General features: G+C 39.3%; 1 long non-coding RNA gene across 1 annotated transcript in view; it reads left to right on the top strand.

Annotated features, from left to right (window-relative positions):
* The first annotated feature begins 23,809 nt into the window (after window positions 1-23,809).
* Window positions 23,810-24,824, top strand: part of LOC132437262 (uncharacterized) — a 49,287-nt gene continuing 48,272 nt past the window's right edge. The window contains exon 1 of the long non-coding RNA XR_009521991.1: window positions 23,810-23,886. This is a non-coding gene — a long non-coding RNA (uncharacterized lncRNA). The remainder of the gene's footprint in view (window positions 23,887-24,824) is intronic.

The following is a 24,824-nucleotide window of genomic DNA, read 5'->3' on the forward strand; positions in this document are numbered from 1 at the left end:
TATTTTTATTTTTTAGTCACTTGGTTTTTATATGACCCATTTTGTTGAATGTTTTAGGTGCACTTGAAAAGACTGGGCCTTCTGCCATTGTTGGTTACAGTGTTCTATTTATGTCAATTAGGTCAAGTTGGTCGATAACGTCCTTACTGATTTTCATCTACTCATTCTCTCAATTACTGAGACTGGAATATTAAAATCCCCAAATATAATTGGTGTACTGGGCTGAGTGGTGTTCCCCCCCAAATCCATGTCTATCTAGAGTCTGTGAATGTGACCTTATTCAAACATAGGGTCTTTGCAGGTGTAATCAAGTTAAGATAAAGTCCATCCTACTGGACAAGAGTGGGCCCTTATCCATTGACTGATGTCCCTACAAGACTAAGGAAATTTGGACACAGACACAAAAGGAAGGCGGCCATGTGAAGATGGAGGCGGAGATTGGAGGTATGAAGCCAGAAGCTGAGGAATGTCGGCTGGCAATCACCAAATGCTTTAAATGGCAAGAAACACTCCTTCCCTAAGCCCTTCCGAGAGAGCATGGCCCTGCCAACACGCTGATTTCAGACTTCTAGCCTTTAGAACTCTAAGACAATGAATTTCTGCAGTATTAAGCTCCCCCCACCTGCACCCAAAAGGATGTTAGGACACTGTAATAATTACTTTGACAGATTTCTCTGGAATGTTTTAAAGTTTTTAGAAAGCAAAAATGCTCCACCATGTTATTGATAACAAACAAGAAATAGGTGCTTTCGCTAGCATGGTCTTAACTAATATTTTTGGATATATGAATAGGGTTATGAAATAGAGATTTTCAATAAAATCGTAAATATTTGTCTTCCGCACTTTCAATTATAGGGTTAAACTCAAACAAAAATCAGAACACAAAGATGAAAACTTTCACCCAAATCTCGACCTAGATCATTATTTATCAATCATTCCACTCTGTGCCAAGTACTGGGCTATGTGCTGTACCTTTTGAGGATTGAAAAATAGAATAGAAGCAGCCCTGTTCTCAAGGTGCTCCCAGCATAGCGCCAGAATAAGACCTATAAGCGGCGACCTCATTACAGAGGCCATCAGTACTCTATTATGCTAACAAGTGTGCTGCTTTGGACATATTTCCCAATTGATGTTTCCTTATCAGCTAGCCAAGTTTTCCCTCCCTGCTCCTTCCCCGTCTTATTGGATCCAGGAAAGAGGCTGGCTGAAGCTACCGGGAAGAAAGGAAAGTCGGCCCCTTCCATCCTCGGAGGGTAACAGGAGGAGGAAAAAGGTGCAAGGGACTGGGGGCATCTATGTCCCAACTTCTCTCCTGGAATAGAAGTTCCAGGTCCGGGCCTCTTGGACTCTCGGGAGAGAGCTGATGAGGAGAGGGCGATGCGGGTTGCGGGTTCGGCCGGGGAGAGGCGCCCTCGTGGAGCGCCCCGCATCTCAACACAGCGGGAGCGAGAGGACCGTGCACTCCCATCCAGCCCCGACTCGGCAGAGGATGCGCGCGTGGTGCCCAGGGAACAAAGGACCAGAGACCGCACAAAGGCGCCTGGCACACATGCAAGACAGCTTCTTCCCCACCCAAAACAACCCCCAAACCCAGAAACTCACAGCGAGGTCCCTGTGGAAATGGCGCCCTCTGGAGGAGACGAGGAGAGGGGTAGAACTAGAAGAGACCCGCCTTGCCCGGAAGAGACAAAGCAAAAGCAACGCTTGGATGTTTATGCAAAAGAGATGACTTAAACTTGCAGACGAGGAGGAGCTGTGAATTGTCAAGTTAAAATTGCTACCCTCTCCCTCCACACCACACCTCACTCCCAGGGTGGGAGTGTATTAGGAAAAATGGACTGCAGGGATCCTTACCCAAGATCTAAAGAGGTCACATTTTCTTCTCAAGTGAAGATCAAGACGACTGAGCCTCTTGCCTTATAGGTTCTCATGCTCCGCCCTTACTTGTCCCTGCAGACAAGGTCAAGCCTTTGCATAAACAAAATAGAATATATCTAGGAGTGAACTACCCCGAAATTAACATTCCTAACTGTGCCCTTTCTAAGGCTGTATTTAAAAAACAGCACCCAATTTCTTGACGTTTTGCAATTTATTATTCTAATCATGCATCTCTGTCTTTTAGAAATCTAAATGTCACTTCTCCCTGCTCTTATCTACCTCGTTTGATGGTTTGATGGTTCCCATTAAAATAAAGCGATGGAGTATAACTGGCTTTTAGTGCAATTGATCACTGCTGGGGGAAGAGTCAGCAAGGGAGCATTCTAGAGCACAAACTTTGGTTCTCCAGAATCAGGGCTGGATTCCTCAACAGATAAAGACAGGCCTCTCAGGGCACTGGCTAAGCTGGGCACCAAAGTAAGCAGGTGCTTAAATCCTCTGAAAGCGTTACCTGGCCCTGTGCAGAACAGCTTACTAGAAAAAAGCAGCAATAAGACAAGGATATTTTCCCACCTGATTTTAAGAGGTTTTTTTCCCTAGATAAAATGAGAATAAAAACATGAAATTTTGTCTGTCCATTGAGAAGGTGATATATGAAGGGGAGGAAAGAACCAGAACTCACTCTATTGCACGCTTCTGCCTTGATCTTTGTTTCTTCTCATGAGGGGCTGTTAAAACCACATTAGGGTATATAGTTGAGCTTCCAAAGAGACCTCTGCTTTGGGGATGTGTGTTTGCTTTGTGTGTGTGTGTGTGTGTGTGTGTGTGTGTGTGTGTGTGTGTAGTGGGCGAGGGAGAGGGAGACCAGATACACTCCCTCAGACTAAGGTGTCCCAAGTCCTAGGAAAGAAGTGAGGTGTGAACCCCATAACTTTGGGATAATAAAGCAGGACTGTGAAGACTCACTAGGCCTCCAATACCCCCAACTGCAGCCAAAGGCAGGAATCTCTGCAATGGACAAGAGTAGGTTCTAGATCTGGTATGTGACCAGGGAGTTGATAACTCACATTTCTTACTTTCATTTCTTATTCTTCCACATGATAGAGGTCAGCAAACATAGCAACTTGTCTCAATTAACTCTTGCTCCTCCTTTCAAAATTATGTATATTTTAAGAGCTATATAAATGTAAGATATTTATTTATCTATCTACCTACCTGTATCTTTCTATCTATCTCTAACTCTATCTATATATATTCCTTTTCACCTGAGTACATATGACTTTCCAGTGCCTAGAAGAGTACTTTGCACAGAAGCACTCAATTAATGCTATATCAATCCTCTGAGGGATCTGAAAATTATCCATGAACTTTTGCTACTCTCTTTTTAAGGATGGTATTATAAAATTTTAAAATATACAGAGTTATTTCAAAACAGCCAATGACTTAGTAATTGATGATGCTAGGATGATGGATAAGTGCTCATTATGCCAGACAACGTATCAAGTACTCCACACACATCACTTCACTTGATCCTCACCAGCCTGAGAATAGTAGCAAGTGCTGGGTCTTTCCATGTGCTTGGCCCTGTGCTCAGCACCTTGACGACATGTACTATTAAATTTATTTTTCATAACAACCTTAGAAAATAGGAAGTACTATCAATTCTACCTTAAACTAAGAAAGCTGAGGCTTAGAAAGGTCAAATGATTAGTTTACAGGTCCCACTGCTAGTAAGTGGTGGCACTGGGATTTGAGCAGGCACTCTGCTCTTAAACACACATTATTTTTCCCATTTTATAGAGGAATTAGTTGAGGTTTTCTTAGAGGTAAGTCAAATCATGTTACTCTTCTAATCAATACCCTTTAGTGACTTCCCATTTCAATCAAAGTAAAAACCAAAGTCCTTATCATCACATCCACAGCCCTCCGTGTTCTAGTTCCCTGTTATTCTGACATCACCTCCTACTGCTTGCTGGCTCTCCACCAGGTATAGCTGTCTCTCTGCTGCTCCTTCCACACTCCAGACAAGGCCGTCCTATCTCAGGGCCTTTGCACTTTGCACAGACTAGGCTGTCCTATCTCAGGGCCTTTGCACTTTGCACAGACAAGGCTGTCCTATCTCAGGGCGTTTGCACTATCTCAGGCCTTTCCTCTGTTGGGCATGCGTTTTCCCCAGATATCCACATGGCTCACTCCCTAACTTTCTTAGATGTAGTCAAATGCCACATCAGGTAATTCTTGACTATTCCATTGCAAGTTGCCTCTTTTCCTCCTACCCCGAATCTTGACACTCTCTGTTCGTCTCCCCTTATTCTTTGTATTTTTTCTTGAATATCTGTTTATATTATAAAACTCATTAGAGAGGGGTCATCTCCCCTCTCTCAAATATAAGCTTCACCAAGGACAGGTATTTTTATTTTTGTTATTTTTAAAAAATGCAGCACCAGCATTTAGAACAGAACCCAGTACAGTAATGGGTGCCCGATAAGTATTTGAGTGAGTGACAGGAGGTTAAGGCACTCACAAAAGTCACACGTTTAGTACTAGGCAAAGTGAGGCTTCATTACAAATCCAGTATTGGAGTTTATCCACATATCAAATGCATAAAGTATCTTCTTGAGCTCTTCTTCTAAGTCTCTTGGTCTTTAATTATAGTAGGTCGGGTGAACGTGAATAAACAAACCAAACAGGAAAAAGGCAGCCTTTGTTACTGTCTCTTAAAGTGGGATACTTTAAAGTGAGACCAAATCAGAGGCCAGGTCAGGGAAAGGGGACACTGGTCTTTAACAGAAAGGGAGTTGACAAGTGATGAAGTAAGGAATGTGCTGATGTTTCAGGGCTGCACGAAGGGGCAAAGTGTGGGAAGGTCCTGGATGAAGTTGGTGTTGGGTTAATTAATTAGGGTGGGATGCCTGCACGTTAAGGGGAGGAAGGAACCGAGGGAATTGATTTGGAGTGGACTGAAGTCTCAAGTAGCAGTTACAAAGGATCCTGGAGGCACAGGAAGGATGGGAGAAGTGCTGGGTACAGCTCAATTTGGCGAGTGGCCAAAGAAACATGTCAGATATTAGTGAAAACAGGCCACAGCTGCTGCAATTTACAAGCTACATGTCAGGCCTTTCCTTAGCCACCCTTCCACCCCGCCCCATCTCATGTCCTGGAATAGCCATTTTCTTCCGAAGACAACCAGTCATAACTCAGTTCTCACTTGAGGGCATAAGAGAAGGCAGGGCATGCTCAGGATCCATTGCTAATGGAGAAGGGCTCACAGCATTCATGAAAACTCAATTTCCCCCGAGACTGAGAATTAAAATGTTAGCGTACTGAACTCCCACCTCTTTTCTTCCTAGGACAGTTTTTTAAATTGTGGTTATTTTTCTTTAATCTCATGATATCTAAACTTGTAATATCTAAGACTTCTAGAATATTTAAAAGTGTCTTCTTACTCCCTTCCTCTTCAAAATGTATTGATATGTTTTGTATATTTCTCCATCCTAGGAAAAAGACTCTAGATAATTCAGAGTAAAACATATATATGTATGTATATACACATATATACAGGACAGTTTAAAAGTGGAAAGAACAAAAGCATTTAAAGGTATACATGTTGTTACTGAATAATGTAATTTGGCAGAACTACTTGGTAGCATTTCTCCACTCCCCCTGCTCAGATGGCGATGAAGTGCATAGACTCTGGATCCACACACGCTGTGTTGGATTCCAGGCTCTGCCACTTCCTAGCACTTTCAAATTATTGACCTTTATGTTCCTCATCTGTAAAGTGCAGCTAAAACTAATTCTTCACTAAAAGGGCTTTAGTAATATTTGAGTAAATACATATAACATTTATAATAGTATTAAATGTTAAATATTGCTACTATTTATAGATGCTATAAATATTTAAAAGATTTTTCATGGTTTCTTAACCTGTTATGTACAGTATTTAGAAAAGGATCCATAGAGAGGTACTTAAATATTTCCTATGACATTGAGGAAAAGAAAATACCATTATAGTTCTAGCCAACCGGTATTTCTTGTTCTGATGAAACACGTAAATGGCATACGGGAAGCTCTTCTATTTAGGGAAATAAATTCAATGTAAAATAAGAGCAGGTTTAACATACAGGAAGTGAATTCTATTAATTTTTTCTATCATCAGTTTTCTTTGTGATGCTGCTTCAATGCTGAGTGAAGTTGTTTCATGGAATAGCTCTCATTTGCGTTCTGAGATAACATAAGGCATAAAGTAACACGATGCTCCAGAACTGCACACTTTTTAGGATGGAGGAGCTCTGATGTTTTATCAAGCACACCTACTAAGAATGAAGATTTCACTCAAAGTCACTTTCTTCCTTGAGTTTCTTCTAACATGAATTGACCCCTAGCTTACACAAGTATTGTAAAACATGGATAAAGATTGTGAAAAGCACTGAAACCAAACTAAATCCTAAATAAGTTATCAATGAATACATTTACCTCAAGTTGCTACTCTTCATACTTTGTTGTTTAACCAGTTGTTCTGTGGTCACTTGGTTATTTAAACTAAAATAAATTATGGACCACTAATCAGATGTTGGACACTGTTACGGGGGTTGGATACAGAAAATTGGATAAGTCCTGTTCTCAGTAAAAAGCATTGTCTAATGAGAGAAATACAAATTATCTTCATCTAAGTCTAATGCACGTGGTAATACTATGGTATCAATACCAATATATTACTAGGGAGACGCTATAAAGAGGGATTGATTCTTCTGCAAGTATGGGGTGCAGGGGGCCTTGAAGGATGAATAGAGGTAACTAAGCTTCAACTGAAGGAGCAGCGTAGTGTTTCTAGTCCATGTGCATAGTCTGTTGAAGCAAGAGTATGAGTTGAAATGTAGAGACTGTCATGATACATGTGACTGAAAAAGGGATAAAACCTTAAGCAAGGCAGTGACAATGCAAATGGTGAGGAGAGGATTCATTTGACATTTTGAGCCATAATCAACAAGACTTGATGACTGATGCTCACGTTTAGTGGGGTTAAAATTGGAGATGATATGGCTTGGGTTTTTGACATTACTGAGATGGGGATGCAGCACAAATTTTTGTTTTCTTCTGTTGGTTTTGCTTTTGTTTGGCAAGAATGTATGTACTGATAATTCCGCTTGAGATAGTTTTAGTTTGAATATTTTGTCACTGTGCAATGGAAAACCACATTTACCCTATTATCTCTGTGTTCAACTCATCACAGTGTCCTACCTTACAGTTGCACTTGTGTCATGCATCTCATGGTTTCTCTGGCTCATTTTTTTCCTGTCCTACAGGCTGCCTTCAGAGCTCTTGGTTTTGAACTCTAGTGACAAACAATAGAATTGACCAGTGCTAACCCAAATAAAACAAAAACAGCTCTTTCTAGGATTCGAATAGGACATGCGTGTAGAAGCTGTAACCCACTCCCCTGGGAACAGTATTCCAGGTGACTGTTTTTGGCCTTCCAAACCTCCAGATCCCTAACTAGGCATGAGAATTAGCAAAGGAAAGTAAACAAGCCATTTTAGCACACCAGGAAGCTTCTCTCAAGTCACAGATACATTCCTATTCCTGAGAATTATACACAAGTCAATAAAGATTAACTAAACAGTTGGAAATACAGCTAAATAAAAGCTGAGACTTTAAAAATCACTCAAGAATATGCACATTGCAAGCAGTTTGGCAAGAAGCTCTTGCACGTTTCTTTTTGCTGTATTTCTTAACACAGTTCCTTTAAAAATCAACTTTGGCAGACAAATGGAGATCCTCTATTAACGGATACTTGAGCACTTGGGCTGTATTCACAGTTTACTTCTGCAACTCAAAGCCTCAATTCAGACTACTGATGGAGGAGCTTTTTCTTTTTTTTTGTTTAAAAATTATTTTTTTAAATCATCGTATAAAATGTAAACATGTAAAAATGACATATTAAACAAAAGCGTATTTCAAGAGTTTTTGAAACAAATGAAGGCACATCTTCTTTTGGTTGTCAATATATATTTAAATGTCAGCCTAAGAGGATTTTAAAGTACACGTAATTGTGACTGGGGCAAAATTTTAGAGAATTGTTATCCAATTTGTAGACCCAAGAGATCAACGAAGTTTGTTTTATTATTATTATTTTTTTTTTCGGTATGTGGGGCTCTCACTGTTGCGGCCTCTCCCGTTGTGGAGCACAGGCTCTGGACGCGCAGGCCCAACGGCCATAGCTCACGGGCCCAGCCGCTCTGCAGCATGTGGGATCCCCCCGGACCGGGGCACGAACCCGTGTCCCCTGCTTCAGCAGGCGGACTCTCAACCACTGCGCCACTAGGGAAGCCCTCAACGAAGTTTTAAAACTATCCATTAACTTCTGCCTTTTGATCCTATTGTAATTTATTTGTGTATTTTTTTCAGGGTGAAGATAGAAAATGAAACTCAGATGAATCAGTTTTGCTCCTTGAATGTAGCTTCACTACAAAAGTAGATGAAGTTGAGGAGGTTTAAATTACTCCACAAACTGGAATAAAATTTCTAATGATATGAGCATTTAGATTGTTTTATTCCAGTCCCCCAATTACTATTTATAACTAAAAAATAGATTTAAATCATAGAAACCATATGTATTTCAATGCCACAATGCTTTTCTTTGGAAAGAAATATAAAGTGTAATAAGTTGATAATTTTTTTTTTTTTTTGTGGTACGCGGGCCTCTCACTGTTGTGGCCTCTCCCGTTGCGGAGCACAGGCTCCGGACGCGCAGGCTCAGCGGCCATGGCTCACGGGCCCAGCCGCTCCGCGGCATATGGGATCTTACCGGCACACAAACCCATGTCCCTTGCATCGGCAGGCGGACTCTTAACCACTGCGCCACCAGGGAAGCCCTAAGTTGATAATTTTTATAAGTAGTTAAAAGACTATTTATTGAAAGTCACCAAATGCTTTAAAATGTCTGTCTAAAAACTCTTGTGTTTGATTTCCAAAGAAGTGAGCCAGCATTCCTGGTTGTTCTGTTTACATAGTAAGAGTTTCTCTCTGGCATAATCAGTTATCTTACTACTTTTTAAGAAAAACATTAAACCTGAGAATTGAACAATTGCCAGAAAAAAAGAAAACAAACAAAAAAAACTTTCATCATAAAAGGCTTAAGGTTTTTTTTTTAAAGTTTTGAGACCTGAGGAGTTCATTTAAAAGTAGATTTAAAAAGTATTTCAGGGCGCCTTCAAGAGGACAGAGGAGTAAGACATAGAGATCACCTTCCTGCCCACAAATACATCAAAACTACATCTACATGTGGAACAACTCCTACAGAACACCTACTGAACACTGGCGGAAGACCTCAGACTTCCCAAAAGGCAACAAACTCCCCACATACTTGGCCGTGTGGCTGACAGGGTCTTGGTGCTCTGGCCAGGTGTCAGGCCTGAGCCTCTGAGATGGGAGAGCCGACTTCAGGACATTGGTCCTCCAGAGACCTCCCGGCCCCACGTAATATCAAATGGTGAAAGCTCTCCCAGAGATCTCCATCTCAACGCTAAGACCCAGCTCCACTCAATGACCAGCAAGCTACAGAACTGGACATCATATGCCAAAGAGCTAGTAAGACAGGAACACAAACCCACCCGTTAGCAGAGAGGATGCCTAAAATCATAATAAGCTCACAGACACCCCAAAACACACCACTGGATGTGGTCCTGCGCACCAGAAAGACAAGATCCAGCCTCATCCACCAGAATGCAGGCACCAGTCCCCTCCACCAGGAAGCCCACATAACCTACTGAACCAACCTTACCCACTGGGAGCAGACACCAAAAACAATGGGAACTACGAACCTGCAGCCTGAGAAAAGGAGATCCCAAACACAGTAAGTTAAGCAAAATGAGAAGACAGAGAAATACACAGCAGATGAAGGAGCAAGATAAAAACCCACCAGACCAAACAAATGAAGAGGAAATAGGCAGTCTACCTGAAAAAGAATTCAGAGTAATGATAGTAAAGATGACCCAAAATCTTGGAAATAGAATGGAGAAAATACAAGAAATGTTTAGCAAGGGTCTAGAAGAACTAAACAGCAAACAAACAATGGTGTACAACACAATAAATGAAATTAAAAATTCTCCAGAAGGAATCAATAGCATAATAACTGAGGCAGAAGAAACGAATAAGTGATCTGGAAGATAAAATATTGGAAAAAGCTACCACAGAGCAGAATAAAGAAAAAAGAATGAAAAGAATTGAGGACAGTCACAGAGACCTCTGGGACAACATTAAATGCACCAACATTCGAATTATAGCATCCCTGAAGAAGAGAAAAAAAAAAGGACAGAGAAAATATTTGAAGAGATTATAGTTGACAACTTCCCTAATATGGGTAAGGAAATAGTCAATTAAGCCCAGGAAGCACAGAGAGTCACATACAGGATAAATCCAAGGAGAAACACGCCAAGAAACATATTAATCAAACTATCAAAAATTAAATACAAAGAACAAGTATTAAAAGCAGCAAGGGAAAAGCAACGATTAGCATAAAAGGGAATCCCCATAAGGTTAACAGCTAATCTTTCAACAGAAACTCTGCAAGCCAGAAGGGAGTGGCAGGACATCTTTAAAGTGATGAAAGGGAAAAACCTACAACCAAGATTACTCTACTCAGCAAGGATCTTATTCAGATTCAATGGAGAAATTAAAACCTTTAAAGATAAGCAAAAGCTAAGAGAATTCAGGACCACCAAAGCAGCTCTACAGCAAATGCTAAAGGAAATTCTCTAGACAGGAAACACAAGAAAAGGAAAAGACCTACAATAACAAACCCAAAACAATTAAGAAAATAGTAACAGGAACATACATATCGATAACTACCTTAAATGTAAATGGATTAAATGCTCCAACCAAAAGACATAGACTGGCTGAATGGATACAAAAACAAGACCTATACATATGCTGCCTACAAGACACCCGCTTCAGACCTAGGGACATACACAGACTGAAAGTGAAGGGCCGGAAAAAGATATTCCATGCAAATGGAAATCAAAAGAAAGCTGCAGTAGCAATTCTCATATCAGACAAAATAGACTTTAATATAAAGACTATTACAAGAGACAAAGAAGGACACAACATAATGATCAAGGGATCAATCCAAGAAGAAGCTATAACAATTGTAAATATTTAGGCACCCAACATAGGAGCACCTCAATACATAAGGCAAATGCTAACAGCCATAAAAGGAGAAATTGACAGTAGCACAATCATAGTAGGGGACTTTAACACCCCACTTTCACCAATGGACAGATCATCCAAAATGAAAATAAATAAGGAAACACAAGCTTTAAATGATACATTAAACAAGATGGACTTAATTGGTATTTATAGGACATTCCATCCAAAAAGAGCAGATTACGCTTTCTTCTCAAGTGCTCATGGAACATTCTCCAGGATAGATCATATATTGGGTCACAAATCAAGCCTTGCCAAATTTAAGAAAACTGAAATCGTATCAAGTATCTTTTCTGGCCACAACACTATGAGACTACATATCAATTACAGGAAAATATCTGTAAAAAATACAAACACATGGAAGCTAAACAATACACTACTTAATAACCAAGAGATCACTGAGGAAATCAAAGAGGAAATAAAGAGGAAATAAAAAAATCAAAGAGGAAATAAAATAAAAGAGAAACAAGTGACAATGACAACACACCCACCCAAAACCTATGGGATGCAGCAAAAGCAGTTCTAAGAAGGAAGATTATAGCAATACAGTCCTACCTCAAGAAGCAAGAAAAACCTCAAATAAACAAACTAACCTTACACCTAAAGCAATTAGAGAAAGAAGAACAAAACTACCCCAAAGTTAACAGAAGGAAAGAAATCATAAAGATCAGATCAGAAATAAGTGAAAAAAATTGAAGGAAATGAGAGCAAAGATCACTAAAAGCTGTTTTTTTGAGAAGATAAACAAAATTGATAAACCATTAGCCAGACTTATCCAGAAAAAAAGGGAGGAGACTCAAATCAATAGAATTAGAAATGAAAAAGGAGAAGTAACAGCTGACACTGCAAAAATACAAAAGATCATGAGAGATTACTACAAGCAACTCTATGCCAATAAAATGGACAACCTGGAAGAAATGGAAAAATTCTTAGAAAAGCACAACCTTCTGAGACTGAACCAGGAAGAAATAGAAAATATAAACAGACCAATCACAAGCACTAAAATTGAAACTGTGATTAAAAATATTCCAAAAAACAAAAGCCAGGACCAGATGACTTCACAGGCGAATTCTATCAAACATTTAGAGAGGAGCTAACACCTATCCTTCTCAAACTCTTCCAAAATATAGCAGAGGGAAGAACAACCCAAACTCATTCTACGAAGCCACCATCACCCAGATAGCAAAACCAGACAAAGATGCCACAAAAAGGAAAACTACAGGCCAATATCACTGATGAACATAGATGTAAAGATCCTCAACCAAATACTAGCAAACGGAATCCAACAGCACATTAAAAGGATCATACACCATGATCAAGTGGTGTTTATCCCAGGAATGCAAGGATTCTTCAGTATATGCAAATTAATCAATGTGATAAACCATATTAACAAATTGAAGGAGAAAAACCATATGATCATCTCAATAGATGCAGAAAAAGCTTTCAACACCCATTTATGATAAAAACCCTCCAGAAAGTAGGCATAGAGTGAACTTACCTGAGCATAGTAAAGGCCATCTATGACAAACCCACAGCCAACATCATTGTCAATGGTGAAAAACTGAAACCATTTCCACTAAGATCAGGAACAAGACAAGGTTGCCTACTCTCACCACTCTTATTCAACATAGTTTGGAAGCATTAGCCACATCAATCAGAGAAGAAAAAGAAATAAAAGGAATCCAAATCCAAAAAGCTGTCACTGTTTGCAGATGACATGATACTATACATAGAGAATCCTAAAGATGCTAACAGAAAACTACTAGAACTAATCAATGAATTTGGTAAAGTAGCAGGATAAAAAATTAATGCACAGAAATCTCTTGCATTCCTATACACAAATGATGAAATATCTGAAAGAGAAATTAAGGAAACACTCCCATTTACCATTGCAACATAAAGAATAAAATACCTAGGAATAAACCTACCAAAGGAGACAAAAGACCTCTGCAGAAAACTATAAGACACTGATGAAGGAAATTAAAGATGATACAAACAGATGGAGAGAGATACCATGTTCTTGGGCTGGAAGAAACATTGTGAAAATGACTGTACTACACAAAGCAATCTACAGATTCAATGCAATCCCTATCAAACTACCAATGGCACTTTTTACAGAACTAGAACAAAAAATTTCACAATTTGTATGGAAACAAAAAGACCCTGAATAGCCAAAGCAATCTTGAGAAAGAAAAATGGAGCTAGAGGAATCATGCTCCCTGACTTCAGACTATACTGCAAAACTACAGTAATCAAGACCATATGGTACTGGCACAAAAACAGAAATAAAGATAAATGGAACAGGATAGAAAGCCCAGAGATAAACCCACGCACATATTGTTACATTATGTTTGATAAAGGAGGCAAGAATATACAATGGAGGGCTTCCCTGGTGGCGCAGTGGTTGAGAGTCTGCCTGCTGATGCAGGGGACACAGGTTCGTGCCCTGTTCCGGGAGGATCCCACGTGCCACGGAGAGGCTGGGCCTGTGAGCCATGGCCACTGAGCCTGCGCGTCCAGAGCCTGTACTCCGCAACGGGAGAGGCCACAACAGTGAGAGGCCCGCGTACCACAAAAAAAAAAAAAAAAGAATATACAATGGAGAAAAGACAGCCTCTTCAATAAGTGGTGCTGGGAAAACTGGACAGCTACATGTAAAAGAATGAAATTAGAACACTCCCTAACACCATACACAAAAATAAATTCAAAATGGATTAAAGACCTAAATGTAAGGGCAGACAGTATAAAACTCTTAGAGGAAAACATAGGCAGAACACTCTATGACATTAATCACAGCAAGATCCTTTTTGACCCACCTCCTAGAGAAATGGAAATAAAAGCAAAAGTAAACAAATGGGACCTAATGAAACTTAAAAGCTTTTGCACAGCAAAGGAAACCATAAAGAAGACAAAAAGCCAATGCTCAGAATGGGAGAAAATATTTGCAAATTAAGCAACTGACAAAGGATTAATCTCCAAAATATACAAGCAGCTCATGCAGCTCAATATCAAACAACCCAACCCCAAAATGGGCAGAAGACCTTAATAGACATTTATCCAAAGAAGATATACAGATTGCCAACAAACACATGAAAGGATGCTCAACATCACTGATCATTAGAGAAATGCAAATCAAAACTACAATGAGGTATCACCTCACACTGGTCAGAATGGCCATCATCAAAAAATCTACAAGTAATAAATGCTGGAGAGGGTGTGGAGAAAAGGGAACCCTCCTACGCTGTTGGTGGGAATGTAAAATGATACAGCCAGTATGGAGAACAGTATGGAGGTTCCTCAAAAAACTAAAAATAGAACCACCATATGACCCAGCAATCCCACTCCTGGGTATATACCCTGAGAAAACCATAATTCAAAAAGAGACATGCACCACAATGTTCATTGCAGCACTATTTACAATAGCCAGGGCATGGAAGCAACTGAAGTGTCCATTTACAGATGAATGGATAAAGAAGATGTGGCACATATATACAATGGAGTATTATTCAGCCATAAAAAGAAACGAAATTGAGTTATTTGTAGTGAGGTGGATGGGCATAGAGACTTTCATACAGAAGGAAGTAAGTCAGAAAGAGAAAAAAAAATACCACATGCTAAGACACATATATGGAATCTAAAAAAAAAAATGGTTCTGAAGAACCTAGGGACAGGGCAGGAATAAAGACGCAGACATAGAGAATGGACTTGAGGACATGGGGAGGGGGAAGGGTAAGCTGGGATGAAGCGAGAGAGTGGCATGGACATATATACACTACCAAATGTAAAATACATAGCTAGTGGGAAACAGCCGCATAGCACAGGGAGATGAGCTCGGTGCTTTGTGTCCACCTAGAGGGGTGGGATCGGGTGGGTGGGAGGGAGACACCAGATGGAGGAGACATGAGGATGTATGTATATGTATAGCTGATTCACTTTGTTATACAGCAGAAAGTAACACACCATTGTAAAGCAATTATACTCCAATAAAGATGTTTTAAAAAAAAAACTACCACAAAAAAATGCTTTTATGTCTGAGTTCCAGTTACTTTTTAATAATTTCATTTTCAGTTATTAAACTTGAAGTATTAGCACAGACCATAATAATGGTAAAATTTGTTATTTAATATTGTTCAAAACTGTCATACTATTTTAAATTGATTATTTCAGTTTTACTCTTTCCTAAGTAGATGCTACTGCACAGAACCATTCTAAATATTGTCAACAAATAGAATTTTCCCTCCGAGGTTCATCCTCTATTTCTGACCATTAACAAAGACCTTGTGTATTTCCTTAAATAAATAAGATTCCCTACTGCAGAGACTCCTTCTCATGTTGTGGACTTTCCTTTCTTTCTCCCTGTTAAAGCTTTTTTTTTTTTTTTTTTTTTTTTCTTTTTTTGTCTTTTTCTTGGTCCTGAGCTCTGTTCCCAGACTGTCATTAAAGTGTTATGACCAAAATGGCTTAATAATAACTTTTACTTTCCAGGTAACTTCTTTCTAAAATGCCAAAGCAAAGTAATGCTATGGAAAAAAAAAATCAGGGATGCTGTTTTTCAAGGGAAGAATTTTCAGTATTTCCTTAAATCATACAGGTAAGATCTGCTCTCTTGCTTTGGTATAATATTTCCATAATAATCCCACAATGCATTTCATGGGTTACAGCTTGAGTTCATACAGGAGTGCTAACTTTATAGTCTTGTCACAGCTCTATGGCAGTGATTCCTAACTGGGACTGATATGAACACCCTCCTCCCCCCAGGGATATTTGGCAATGTCTGGAGACATTTTTTTTGCCACAACTGGGGATGTGCTACTGGCACCTAGTGGGTAGAGGCCAGGGATACCACTCAACACCCTATGATACAAAGGTTAGCCTCCTACACCGAAGAATTACTCATCCCCAAATGTGAATAGTGGCAAGGTTGAGAAACCCTACTAGAGGGCAAAGTCAGACTAGAAAGCAGGTAAGTAATCTGGCTGAAAGGCTTTCCTTTTAATCTGGAGTCAGAGGTAAAATGAGTTTTGATTTCTACCAAGAATTGTACAGCTATTTATGAAATGGTATACTACCTTTTTGCTTTGGTAGAGATAAAGGATTAAAATATATACACTTTCAAATTTGGATTTAAATTAAGCAGTCTTTATTTAATCAAATAGGCAAGTTTACTCTTTTGCCTTGATCATTAATAAAATAGTTTTAGAAATAACACTTTTGGTGTTTTTTATTTTATTTTTACACTTAGATTATTTTTATTTTCTCTAACTCAAGACAAATAACTTGGCAAGCAACTTGAGTTTGTGTGACTGCACAATATTTATTAATGTCTACCATAGTTTTCGTTACGTCTTTAAATTACGTCAAACCCTGCTGGAGTTCTTCAACTTTCCCTGGTTTGTGTCACTCGTTAATTTATTCATTAAATAAATGTTTATTGAGTATTAACTAATTCAGTCATTTTTCTCTCTCTATTTTTTTTCTGTTATGTATTTTATTTATTTACTTATTTATATTTTTGGTTGCAATGGGTCTTTGTTGCTGCACGCGGGCTTTCTGTAGTTGTGGCGAGCGGGGGCTACTCTTCGTTGTGGTGCGCAGGCTTCTCATTGCAGTGGCTCCTCTTGTTGCAGAGCACGGGCTCTAGGCACACAGGCTTCAGTAGTTGTGGCACATGGGCTCAGCAGTTGTGGCACATGGACTTCGTTGCTCCGCGGCATATGGGATCTTCCCGGACCAGGGCTCGAACCTGTGTCCCCTGAATTGGCAGGCAAATTTTTAACCACTGTGCCGCCAGGGAAGTCCCTGTTCTCTGTCTCTTACTGGTCTTACAGGGAAGACCAGTAAGGAATCGATAGATGGTGGTTTGAGCCAGGATGCTAGCACTAAGTGGTTTATAAATTTGTTGATTTATTGATGGATTGGATTTGAGAAAAAGAGAGTAGCCAAAGTTTCAGCTGGAGTAACTGGAGGACTGGTAGGATAGATTATTTCACTGTTTACCAAATATTTCAGTTTCTTTAAATATAGAGTCTCTTCCTGTGGGAGAATAATACATCTCTGTCCTATTGAAATTGGGAGGCCATGCAACTTGCTTGACCCATAATAAGTAGGTAGATGGTTTAAGAGCCAGCACTTGGCTTGCCACATCATTTTTCCTTCTCTACAAAACCAACAATGTTCCAGCTAAAGCACATTCTGTCGGTTTGGCTCCTAGAGCAAAGCCATTGTGCATTATAACTGCAGGATACACACAGAGGATATGTATCAAGAAATAAACCTTTGTTGTTGGAAGCCAGCAAAATGTTCAGGTTGCTTATTACTGCAGCATAAGCCAGCTTAGCCTGACTAATACAAATGTAGTTGGCAATAACTAAGATGGGGACACTTGCTAGAGTTGAAAGTTTTGGATGCGTTATGGAGTAACCCGGAGTTCAGTTTTGGTACATAAGATTTTTGAGATGCATATTAGACATCCAAGTGGAACTCTCAAGTTGCCAGTTGGATATAAGGAGCTAGAGTTCAAGGAAGAGATATAGACTCAGGATACACATTTGGGAGTCATCAGTCTGGGACTGAACAAAATTACCAAGGGAGTGAAAAGATAAGAAGTCCAGGAACTGAGCTCTGGAGTAGTCCAACAACTGACAAATGAGACTGAGAGGGAGCAATCAGTAGAACAGGAGCCAGACCAAGAGGTGTGGTGTCCTGGAAGCAAAGCGAAAAAAGTCCTTCAAGGATGATCATCTGTGTCCCACAGTGCTTGCAAGTCAAGTGAGGGTGAGGACTGAGAACTGACCTCGGGATGCAGCAATGTGGAGGTCACCGATGACCCCGACAGGTGCGGTTTAAGTGGGGAGGAAAGCTCGAATGAGATGGGTTCAAGAGAGGATGGTAGGAGAAAAGTAAGATAGCAAGTGTAGGTAATTCTTTCAAAGAGCTTTCCTATAATGAGGAGAAGAGAAATGATAACTGAAAAGGGAAATAGGGTCAAAAATGTTTTCTAGTATGTTGGGTGAAATAACAGCTTATTGATATGCTGATGGGAATAATCCAAAATGGAGGGAAACAATTGATGAGGCAGAAGAGAGAGGGGAGAATTGCTGGAGAGACCACATTTAATAGTTGAGAAGGGATGGGATATGGTACACAAATGGGGGCGTTGAGCTTTGATAGGACCTCACACAGTTCATTTATAGAAACAGGATAGAAAAACATATGTGGATATATGATGGAAATACACAGTTGGAGTGACAGCTGTGGAACTTCTGATTACTTCTATTTTTCTCATTAAAATAGTAACCAAGGTCACCCACTGAAAGTGAGGATGGGTAAAGAGCTGTTGGAGATTTGACATAATTGTGTATTTTTCTCCATCTATGTTCCGTTGGAGGTGGGCTGGTTTGAAACGTTGGAAAGATACACTTAACCATAGCTGGAAGTTGTCCTAGCAAATCTAACAAAGCATAGGAGGATGAAAAGTTGAAGAATATATTCAGGGGAACAATTGAAATGACCAGCCATGACATTTTAGCTGCCTTTTCATTTCATTTTAGGTTGCCTTTTCATTTTGTTGATGGTTTCCTTTCCTGTGCAAAAGTTTTTAGTTTGAGTAAGTCCTATTTACTTATTTTTGCTTTTGTTTCCCTTGCCTGAGGAGACATATCTGAAAGAGTATTGCTAAGAGTGATGTCAAAGAGCATACCACTTGTTTTCTTCTAGGAGTTTTATGGTTTCAGGTCTTGCATTTAAGTCTTTAATCCATTTTAAGTTAATTTTTGTATACAGTGTAAGAAAGTGGTCCAGTTTCATTCTTTTGCATGTAGCTATCCAGTTTTCTCAATACCTTTTATTAGAGAAACTGATTTTTCCCCATTGTATATTCTTGCACTTTGGCTTACTTTAGATTTATGCAAATAAACCTTTACAAAGCCAAACTGAATAAGGAAGGAGTTTATTGGATATTATTTAATAATTGAGATGGGTTCCTACAAAGATGACCTAGTCATTCATTAAAACCTCTATATATATTAGACAGTTAAAAATTGGTTATTTGTTCAGTATTTGGCTTAATGCCTCCTTCTATAATTTATTATCTTGGAATATCATTACTCTCAGCATCATCCATTGAATTAATGATATACTTAAGACATTGGCTAATATCGTTGCAATCACTAATTTTTATGTTGTGGGTATCAGGCATAGAGAAAAGTGGTACTTGACTACCAAAAAACGTGAGTCTGCTGTTTATCTTAAACTCTGGAGAGAGTCCTGCTTTTTACCTAAAAAAAATAATAGAAATATAAGTTAACTTTGAAACACCAGGGCAGCAAGTAGTTTTGAAGGCTCAGAAAAAGTTGGTAGTAATCAATGAACTTACGTTAAAAAATAATCACAAACAGGGCTTCCATGGTGGCGCAGTGGTTGAGAGTCTGCCTGCTGATGCAGGGGACACGGGTTCGTGCCCCGTTCCGGGAAGGTCCCACATGCCGCGGAGCGGCTGGGCCCGTGAGCCATGGCCGCTGAGCCTGCGCGTCCGGAGCCTGTGCTCCGCAGCGGGAGCGGCCACAACAGTGAGAGGCCCGCGTACCACAAAAAAATAAAAATAAAAAAATAAAATAATCACAAACAATTTAAAGTCACTTCTGAAATTAAAAATGGGTTTTATTCCTAAGTTAAAAATATGGTTATTGATCCTACTACTACTCTCTTAACAACTTTCAAATATACAACAGAGCATTGTTAACTACAGTCACCAGACTGTACATTACATCCCCAGGACTTATTTATCTTATAACTGAGTTTGTACCTTTTGACCATCTTCACCCATTTCCCCCACCTTTCACCCTTCACCTCTGGCAACCACCAATCTGTTCTCTGTTTCTATGAGTTCAGCTTTTTTTAAGATTCCACATGTAAGTGAGATTATACAGTGTCTGTCTATCTCTGTCTGGCTTATTTCACTTAGTCTAATGCTCTCAAGGTCCATCCATGGTGTCCTAGATAGCAGGATTTCCTTCATTTTTATGGCTGCATTGTGTGTATATATTTCTGTATATATACAGATATATATACACACACATATATATCCATTTTCTTTATCCACTCAGTGTCAGTGAACACTTAGTTTTCGTGTCTTGACTATTGTAGATAACACTGCAATGAACATGGGATGCAGAGATCTCTTGGAGATGATGATTTGATTTCCTTTGGATATATAGAAGGTCCCCGATTTACAATGGTTTCACTTAAGACTTTTCAACTTTATGACGGTGTGAAAGTGATTCGCATTTGAATTTTGATCTTTTCAAAGAAGACACGCAGCTAGCCGTGTGCAGAGTGACACTCTCTTGTGATACTGAGCATTGGTAGCAACCACAGGGTACAGTCAGTCACGCGATTATGAGGGCAATCATACTCACAACGATTCTCTACCCATACAACCATTCGGTTTTTCACTTTCAGTACAGTATCCACTAAATTACATGAGATATGCAACACTTCATTATAAAACGGGCTCTGTTGTAGATAACTCTTGCCCAACCGTCAGCTAATGTAAGTCTTCTGAGCACGTTTAAGGTATGATGTTTAGCAGGTTGGGTTTATTAAATTCATTTTCTACTTAGGATATTTTCAATTTACAATGGGTTTTTTCAGGATATAACCCTGTTGTGAGTCAAGGAAGCTCTGTATACCCAGGAGTGGAGTTGCTGGATTATATGATAGTTCTATTTTTAATATTTTGAGGAACTTCTATTCTTAATATTTTTCGTAGTGGCTGCACCGATTTACATTCCAAGGGCCATTGTTTTCATTCACAGCCATTTGTTTCAGTCTTCTACATCTAGGACAGCAGTTCATTCTTAAATTATTAAGTAACAACTCAAATGGTAGCTCTGAATGAGGACGAGGGTGGAGGCGTTGTAGAGTCAGTTTGGGGAAGTTTTCCAAGCCATACATTCCTAGCTCCATTATCTTGTTGAGATGCTGATACACTCCTACCAACTCCCATTTGAGAATCACTTATCTAGAGCACATCCGCAAGTTTTTATTTGCTTCCAATTGGCAAAATTTAAACCAATACTTAAAAACTAAGTAGGAATTTTGCTAAGTGAAAACCTAGTGTTAGGATGGAGTAGAAAAGAGGTATTATGTTTTAATATTTTGAAACTTAAGAGTTTCACAACCTTTTAATTTAAAAGTATTTTGAATCTTAGTTCAAAAAGCCCAGTCACATATCCATAAGCAACTGTATTTTTTTCTCCACTAGGTTCTTCCTAGAATTACTCCTTCAGGAATATGGGGAGGGAGTGTGGAGGAAGATACTGTGCCATACCTCCGTCTAAACACTATTTTTCTTTTCACTATCATGCTTTCAGGAATATTTGTTAAATATTATGGCCTATGGGTCGCTGTGCTAGGCACTATTTGCACTTGCCAATGACAAAACACGATTATCTCCTGTTTCCATCAAAAGCTCTTCCAGTTCTCTGTGGGAGGAACCAGTGTCTTCTTTTTCACTCTCGTGGTGGGTGGCCTGTTGATTTGGGCTGACACTGTTCAGTATGTACTCATTTGGCTAAGCTGTAATTAGACCAAGACTGTGGTACTTCTTGCTTTGTCTACAATGAGAACTGGTGATAGGGGAGACAAAGAATGAATCACATATACCTGAAATATTTGGAAACTCTTTAAGCATAAAAACCATCCAAAAGAAAGCAAAACAAAAACCAATAAGAAAGACAGGCTTTATATATAATAAGGTAGTGTCTTTAGCTTAGACGTGTAACAGCAGCACTGAAGATTTTAAAATTGAGAAAGAAATTATATACAGCCTTATATTTTTAGTTCTCCGACTACAGAGGGAACTCTTTAAGGTCAGGATGCAAATATTGTATTTGTTTATATTCACAGCATGGCTGAAGATGGTACCCTGAGCAAAGTCTGTGTTCAGGGCATGTGTTTTAACTTACTGACTGATTAATTTGAAAAAATAAGTAGAAGTTTTGTGCTTGGGTAATATTGAAAGTTAATTTCAGTTTAACTTTGAGTATGTCTTTGATTTTTTAAATCTGATTTGTGCAGCTTATATTTCATTGTACACTGCCTTGTGTTCTTTGTTAGTGGATATACGCTCTGAGAAGTTAGGGATTTATTATTATGGTATTTAGCTCAGATTGGACCCTCAATATATTATAGACAAATTGAAGAAATCTGAGGATAAAATGCAGCTGTAGATTTGATTCCTTCTCCCCCATTACTTAAGACTTAAGCCCTAAGTGATGGATTTGAGAGAGTGACTGTGGCAAAGATTGTCAGCTAGCTACCAACGTCCCTCCTCTGCTTCAGTGAAAGGACAGTAGGCAAGCAAGCACCCACAATTCACTTCTCTTTCTCCCTTGGATGGAGTGGAAGTGACTTGTGCACATCTGGGCTGGGACTTTTCAGAAGTGTGTGTGTGGGTCCTTTAGGCTCTCCTTCGGCTTCTGCCAGCTAGGTGAAGATGATGCTGCATCCATAGAGAATAGAAAAGGTACACAATAGGTTGAGGAGAGAGACCCACCACCATGGTTACCAGCCCGGAACTGTTGCATGAGTGAGAAATACATTTCAATTGCTTTTAATTCACTAAAAATTTCCTATATGTTACAGCAGTTTAGCTTATCCAAACCAATATAGTCTTTAATTTACTTATATATTTAGGAATAAAAAATTAATGATTCAACCAATAAAATGCTAATAGATCCTTAAAAGTAGAAACAGATATATACAAAGTACTATACAAACATGAGAAAATAGAGGATATTATGATCACTTTCAAAGAAGGAAAACATTATAGAAGAATGGGATTTGAGGGGCCAACATACAGGACAGAGGCTGTATCTTAAATGAAGATCTGGATTTTTCATGCCTTAAAATGGCCTGAGTCCTGATTTTGCCACTCATGTAGCTGTGTGATCTCAGGAACTTGTGCTTTGGTTTTCTCGTGATTGAAGATATTAGACTATTCCTACTTCCAAAGAAGCTAAATTTAGGAAAGAGACACTGCTTCTGAAGTAAGAGCTGCTGTAGTTTCTTGGCTAATTTGAGAATGTAATTAGTTTTTAATTAGCTTTGTCCTATCATAGCTGGCCTCTCCTGCTGTATACAATATTCATTCTTTGTGAATTGTAAGTAGAACTTCATTAGATTTCCTCAAAAAACATCACTTACTCAGCTTTCTTTCAGCCTCTCACTTCAACATAGTATTATTATTATTATTTTATTTTTTTGCGGTACGCGGGCCTCTCACTGCTGTGGCCTCTCCCATTGCGGAGCACAGGCTCCGGACGCGCAGGCTCAGCGGCCATGGCTCACGGGCCCAGCCGCTCCACGGCATGTGGGATCTTCCCGGACCAGGGCACGAACCTGCGTCCCCTGCATCGGCAGGCGGACTCTCAACCACTGCGCCACCAGGGAAGCCCCTAACATATTATTTTTCAATTTACAAAATTATTAGTGCATGGAATAAATGTATTTATTTCTATATTTAATAGCATACTGAATAAATAGATTTATTTGCATTTAGTAGCATAGTGAATACATGTAATAATATTTAATAGCATACTGAATAAATGTATTTTCCCCATGTCTAGTTCTAGGTTATAATGTTTTACCTGTAAAATGAATGAGCTAGATTGTATACTCTGTAAGGTTCTTTTATAAAAACTGAGATGTATTCTTCTAGGAGGAAGTTTGCCCAAGTACATTAATGGGGAAGCCTTGGCAAAGAGCCGGACAGGGTTTTCAGCTCCAAGACCGCCACAGACGGTGAGTGTTTTCACAGGAGAATTCCTTTTTACCCAGTGAAAACATTTTTAGAAAAAAAATTCGGTTTTGTCTTTACTGTCAGTTCTCTCTGCAACTGCCCTGCTCCACTGCACCATGCTGGCCCCATGTTTCTAGGAAATACCCTGACTTTAGTGCCCAGTTCTTGGCAAATGTACTTAATGTAGGCGGGCATCGGAGTGTGCAGTGCCTCACCTCGCCAGTAGGGGCGCTGGCCCCACCATGTTGGGTTTAACCTGAAATTCCCTTCGAGTCTTGGGTTCAGTTTGTAAAGTAAGTTATTTCTGCATGTGATCACTCCCTAAAAACACTTTAATTTTATTTAAAATCTTTATTTTATTTATATAATACACTTATTTTATGTATAACACCCTTACAGTAGTTAGTAGTTTTCATATAAACAAAATAGTCCTTAGGGCTCTGAAGTTCTTTATTATAGAGCAAAACATTTGATTCAAGACATAGACCCTTCAGAATAAGGTTCCTAGCTCTTATGAGCTGTAGTCATCCCTGTCTAATAATTTTCTGTTGCCTTGAGTAACTATCTGGCCTGACTCTGCCAGCACCCATCTCTCTTTGCCCGTTTTTAGAAAAGGCATTTATATGTAACGTGTTATGAATGAAGCATTTTCTTTTCTCCTTCAGCTGGCAGCCAAAAGGGAAGCCCTGACATAACAGCATCGCTACCCATTATACACACAGCATCTGGCTGCCTGCTTTTCTCTCCCAGTGCCAACTCACTTCATATGTATACAGTGGGATGCCCAGGTAGCCAAGGGTCATTAAATACACAGTAAGAAGTTGGGAAGGAGAAAAAGAGATCAAAATCTATATGAGTCTCTCCCAGAGAAGCTAAAAGGCAAAAGGTCAAAGTTTCCCTGTGTGTTTAAAAATTTTTTTAAATGAAAGAAGACACCGTT

This window comes from Delphinus delphis, chromosome 14, assembly GCF_949987515.2.
Source record: "Delphinus delphis chromosome 14, mDelDel1.2, whole genome shotgun sequence".
In the NCBI taxonomy this organism is placed as follows: Eukaryota; Metazoa; Chordata; class Mammalia; order Artiodactyla; family Delphinidae; genus Delphinus; species Delphinus delphis.